Here is a 6,342-nt window from a genome sequence, read left to right on the forward strand (position 1 = left end):
ATCCTTCAGAGCAATCAGACCTTAGGTCCCCTGTCAAGTCTCCAAACACCATGACCACTTCATGCCCTTTAATACTAGTATCCATGTGAAACTAATATCTTCCTGTAAGGAAATGGCAATTTACAGCAGGGTTTCTTATCAGGTGATAACTATCTAGCTTTACTCTTCAAGCCCCTCCTTGTTAGTGTAGAAAATGCAGTCGCCACCGCAGATTAGCTTTCCCCAGGGAGAGGTTCAGCCCGCCCCCCTTTTGTGTTTGCTTCTCTTCTTTTGTAAAGTGTGCTCAGCAGCCTGTATTGGGAGGCCTGGGAAGGAGAGATTAAGTTCTCCTCAGCTGGCCATCCGTGGGTGTGGCTCTTTAACATTTTGGCTAACAGATGGCAGCGAAGCAACAGGTGCACCCAGATCACTGCACCAAGCTTTTTACATCTGCTGGGAGCACAGACAGCATGCTGGCTGCAGCTTCCCCCACTCCAGCTGGGGCCTTGGCTGCTACCAGAGCATGATGAAGACAAGGTGCAGAAAAAGGGAGGCTGGTGACCTTCAACTATTAACCCACAGAGATGATGTGCTTTAGAGGATAAGCAGGGCAAGAATGCTTTGATCTGAGTATTACACACTGCAAGGAGAAACAAAGGGTGTGGACTCCAAGGTGGAGTGAGGAAATGGCCAGCAGTTTTGCTAGCACAATAGGCTTTTCAGGATCTGACAGCTTCCTTCAGCAGGGCCAGGCATTTCCACTTTCAGCAAAATCACTGGCCTAAATTCATTGCCTGCTGCAAAACTGTTGTTTGGATACACTAAAAGTGTTGAAGAGAAACAGCCCAGAAAATAGTTACAACAATTCACCTTGCAGTAACCAACATTTTCCATGTATTTACCATGGTCAGGGTTCTGTTGCATTATTACACCATATTTATAGAGCAAATCCATAGAGTAAACTGCTCTATTTTTTTTTATTATTATTATTATTATTATTATTATTATTATTATTATTATTATTGTTGTTGTTGTTGTTGTTGTTGTTATTATTATTATTATTATTATTATTATTATTATTATTATTATTATTATTTTACAATGAAAAAAAGGGCACAGATATACTGGGATTTACAATTGTAAAAAAAACCTAATCTGTTCTAACAGACTCAACTTTATTGTAACACATGCTTCCTGCAAAGCTGCTATGTGCCAACAACCACAGGCTTCTGAGCGGATTGTCCAAGCCACTTTGGCCCAAATCCATAGCACCTGCACTTATCAGCTATGCAGAATGGTCAGCCTCTATCTTCTTGACAGAGCAAAGAGGAAAAATGTACTTAAGGTCACCAGAGGTTGCCTGTCCATTGTTAAGTATATCTTGAAAGCATTGTACTGTTGGTTATGTTTAGTTTCTACTATGATTATCTAGTTCAGTGGCTCTCAATCTGTGGGTCTCGACTCCTTTTGTAAACCTCTATCTTGAAAAAAAAATAGCTACATTATGCTTTATAACAGTAGCAAAATCATAGTTAGAAAGTTGTAACTAAAATATTTTTATGGTTGGGGTTCACCACAACTTGAGGGACTATATTACCAGGTTGTAGCATTAGGAAGGGTGAAAGCCAAGCCCCCATGCAATTTCACCTATCCTGATCATTAACTTTATATAAGGTCTGGGATTTCACAATTCAAGAATTCCCTCTCCTATACCCTTGCTCTCATAGATGAGAGAAATTACTCATTGACCCTTCCCTGGTATCCTGAAGTTCTATAATACCAAACATGATCTGGAACTCTAATTTCAAAATTAGATACTCTTGATTCATGTATGTATTCCCATATAGATTGCTTCGTTTCCATTTGCTTGCCTTCTATGCTTACCTCTCCAAAAGATTTTAGAGACTATTGTAGCAGGCTGGCTGCCCCCTCCAGCCTCCTTTATAAAGTCAAGCCTTCTAGGCTTGTAGATCAAGGAAGGAACAAACCCAACCTGGCTATATTTACTCATTTCGGGGATGGAGCTACTAACCGGGGCAACAACAACAACAACAACAACAAGATCTGAACTTCAGATGTTAAAAAGAGCCATAAATTATCTAATAAACAAACAAGCAAATAAACAAACTTTGAGTTGTTGGCCAAGGCAGTCCTTGGAATTCCAAAACAAAAAGCTATTATAGTTGCCTTTGAACATGTACTTCAGTCATCGACGTGGAGGGATTGAGCTGAAGCTAATCTGGAAGCCTCATCTTTAAGGACTAGCTCTCATACTCTCTGAAAGATCTATGCGAGCTGCCAAGGCAGAGAAGCAATAAATAGCCCTACCCAACTGTGAAATCTACAGGTGACAATAGTGATTAGCTTGCTATATACTCTTAAGGTATAAACATAGTGCTTCTATCTCTTTTTTTTTTCCCGGTTTTTCAAGACAGGGTTTCTCTGTGTAGCCTTGGCTGTCCTGGACTAACTTTGTAGACCAGGCTGGCCTCGAACTCACAGTAATCCGCCTGCCTTTTCCTCCTGATTGCTGGGATTAAAGACGTGAGCCACCACCACCTAGCAGTGCTTGTATCTTTGAGGTAACAACAGCTGTTTACTTGGATTTAAGGTTCACTCAATTCTAAAGGAATTCATATGTGCTATGAAAACCTAGTTAACTACTCACTGACGGTGACATCATTAAATCCTAGGGGAGAAGCCATTACTGCCAATTTTCTGGACAGTACTTTAAGTACTTATCCTTATACACAGAAATAACTGCAGTTGTAATCCCTCACCAATGATGTTTCTTTTTGGAAAAGACAAAGATCATTATAGAGATCCACAATTGGTCAAATGCAGATAAAAACATGGAATGCTCAACACCAATTGCTTAGGGAACATCCCAGAAAAGAGCACAAAGATTGTAAGATCCAGGGCACCAAAAGATAGTATCTTCTATACATGATGAAGCTACACCCATAAAATCCCCAAAATATAGCTGCGGAAACAAGACTTGAACAATGACAATACCAATTGACATGCTAATGAGGACAGAGGAACCTTACAGGTCTTTTGCAGGGACAAGACCCCTAATATCCATAGTAAAGCCTAGGTTAGTAGTTTGAGAGAGAGTTGGAGGCATGATAGGAGTTGTAGAGGAAGAGGGAGGGGTGAAAATGATGTAAATACAGTCCTCACTTATGAAATTCTCAAAAAGCATTTAAATTAAAATAACCTTATATGGAAAGAAGAGGGGCTTAGAAGATTGCGTCAGAAACTCAGAGTTTCCTGGAGGAAAAAAAAATGTATGTCCTAGGACTAATTGCTAATGACAAACTATATAAGATGTGGAAAGTCAAGGTCCTTTCCCTTAAATTGGTACTTGCCTGGATCTTACTGTGTTCAGGAATTGAAGAATGTGACCCAAGGTGCACTGATGATGTGGGGAGTAGGAAATGAGGAAAACAGAATAGAGGGAATCACGGTGGCTTGCAGTCACAAAGGCTACAGTCCCTCCAAAGGCCCCTGACAGCACAGAACATTAGACAAGTGTGCCTGAACCCTCATTAGCAGCAATAGTTTGGACCACTTTCCATTTTGTTGGAACTCTTGCCAGTAGAAGCTTCCCGTGTGTGTGTGTGTGTGTGTGTGTGTGTGTGTGTGTGTGTGTGTGTGTGTGTTTTAAAATAATAAATGGAGAATACAATGCTACTTAGTAAAATGTATAGAAACTGCCTTGGGAGTTTCTGCATTAGCAGTTAATGAACTTTTGTAGCAGCCTTGTCTTCCTTGGGAATTGCCAAAAGTGTGGCTATTGTTATTCAAGAGACCAACGTGTTTAAAAGTAATGGGCTCCTTCAATAAAATAAAAAATTACCTAAATTGAATCTAGTTGGGTTTTCTCTCTCTTTTTTTTCCTTTGAAAATGTTAAGGAATTAAGGAGACTCATTTGTGTAATTTACCAAGCAATTTAGGAGTGAGATTGGCAAGGTAAGGTGAGCTTGAACTTCGTGTGTTGAATTTGATATTTTTTAAATCCTCATCCATATTTTAACACTCACACACTAGTGATTTCAATGTCCCTGTGTGTAACTCTTCCATAGTCTCAATATCTATTTGTACCCTCACAGATGACACTTACATTTATTTACCTTTTTCTGGCCTCATGGAACATAGCGCTCTAATCTCTCCCTACTCCCCGCGCCCCTCCCTCCCCAGCCTTCCCATAGACCTGCCAAGCCTCGGAGCCTCCATTCTGTGGATGTTTTGCCACCTGCATGTTGAGTACGGCTCATATAGCCTGGTGGATTTTTCAAGGGTAGTGAAATAGAAACCCAGTTACTCTTGACTCAAACTAAACAGTTATCTGTCAAACTGTATGTCCTTCTCGGCTCCATGGGCATATTTAAAATTAGGAGGAGCACAGCAGCCACTTGTCTTCGAGAACGCAGTGGCTCGCCTTGGGCCACACAGAAGCAGCCGGGCACGTTGCCAGCTCCTACGGTGTTAGCTGTTCCAAGGCGTAGACTCGGGGAGCCTCGTTTTGAGTTTAGATGGATCTTTGAACAGTCCACATTGCGGTAAACTGCAGAAAGAGTCCCTGCAGCAGTATTAACCCCACAGCTAAGATTAGCAGAGAATGTTTTTGATCCTCGGAGCCATAATCTGCTCCTCCGGTGAACGTTGAATACCAAATGTCAGGACACTGAGAAAACAGGTGTACCAACCTGCGCCTGCGACTTGAGGAAGGGAGGTTACAAGCAAAGAGTGGCTAAATCAGAAGTTCCTGCGTATGGCAGCTTTTAAACAAGTGTGCCTGAATCTAGGAAGCTTAAAAATGCCCTCCGTGGCACGCTGCTCACCATGCAATTTCACGTGAAAGGGTACCTCATAAAGTGTATTTCATGGAACACGCATCCCGAAGAAGTGCCGTGCAAAAGATATGTTCATCACACTTCCGTCCCAGAACATACAAAGCATCCTGCGGTAAAACACATGGTTTAGCATGGAGCTTCTCTCTTTAGCCATAAAAGTATTTTCATGCAATTACCTTTCATCACCTTTCAAAGTACTTTTCACTTGTGCACACATTGGGAAGCACCTGTCTAGGCAGCCGTTCAGATACAGCTGGCATCTTCCAACCTCCCAAACGCAGAGGGTACATTTAAATAAAGTGTGACCTCCGCTGAAACGGTGAAATTGAATACTCCCCACCCATTTCTTTTCATAAGAGCCATTGCTTCTGTTGATATTCATGTGGATGAAATGCTGACATTAATGAATAGGATTTCTTCATAAGTATTTATTAAGGAGGCCAAGACAATAGTATATTTTTGTGGAAACATTTAAATTTTTGATTGTTAATATAGAACAAGACGCAGTAGCCTGCTTGTGAAATGCCCCTGCAGCTCAGGACATATGAGGAGCCTGGCTTCTGGGTTCTGTTAGAACCTAAGTGAGGAGCCACAGAGGAGATCTGAGCTACCAACTCTGCTAGGGAGATGCTTGACTTCTAGTGACTTCCTGGGTGTGTCCCCTTAGCAGTTCCACTGCTGGCCGAGGCCCACACTTGAAAGGACTCTGGACTTAGTCTAAACTTCTGTTGTTGACATGCTGAAATATAATACAAATACATTGCATGAAAAAAATCTTTAGTAAAAATAGGAGAAAAACGCACAAAATATAAAAAAACTGTAATAACTTTTACTATGATGTTATACCTTTATTCTCCACAGGGCCCTGGAAACCACATAACTAGTTGTGCCTGTCTAGAGAAGATGAACCTGTCTTCTGTCATTTCTGAAGTTACCTGCTTGGCCTGCGGCAGGGTATCAACCTCCAACTATCAGCTTAAATGCCTTTTGATAGTAAAGCCTGAAGATCCGTAAGATGCCACCATGCAATTATGGAAACATGGAACCAAAGCCAGATCAAGGTTGGGATCTAAGCACCATTACAAGCTCTGAGGCCTCCCCAGAAGTTGGTTCCATTTGCTGTCTGCATAAGAGCCCATGAAAGCAGCCAACGGATTAAGCAGAGCTTGTATCTTTCCCACTACATGTGTCTGTAATTTGTACACAAGTGCACATAGGCTGTGGGTGGCCCTGCCCAGATCACTCATTTTTAAAAAAAGAGTATCAGTGTTCGGTGCTTAAAATGATTAAGATAATATGTGATGAAGCTACTACCATGGTAGTCTGTCAATTTCCTAAAAACAGGTGCTTATGTCCCTTGAAAAGACAATGAAGAAATCATGTGCTAATTGATTTATATTTACATATGAGTAATGCACAAATAATGCAAATAATATAGTGGACAATGTGTTTCTAAAATGTGAACTTCTCTTTCTCCTGACTTGAGGCAGACATGCAGGTGGT

The sequence above is a fragment of the Acomys russatus genome, chromosome 2 (assembly GCF_903995435.1).
Source record: "Acomys russatus chromosome 2, mAcoRus1.1, whole genome shotgun sequence".
NCBI lineage: Eukaryota > Metazoa > Chordata > Mammalia > Rodentia > Muridae > Acomys > Acomys russatus.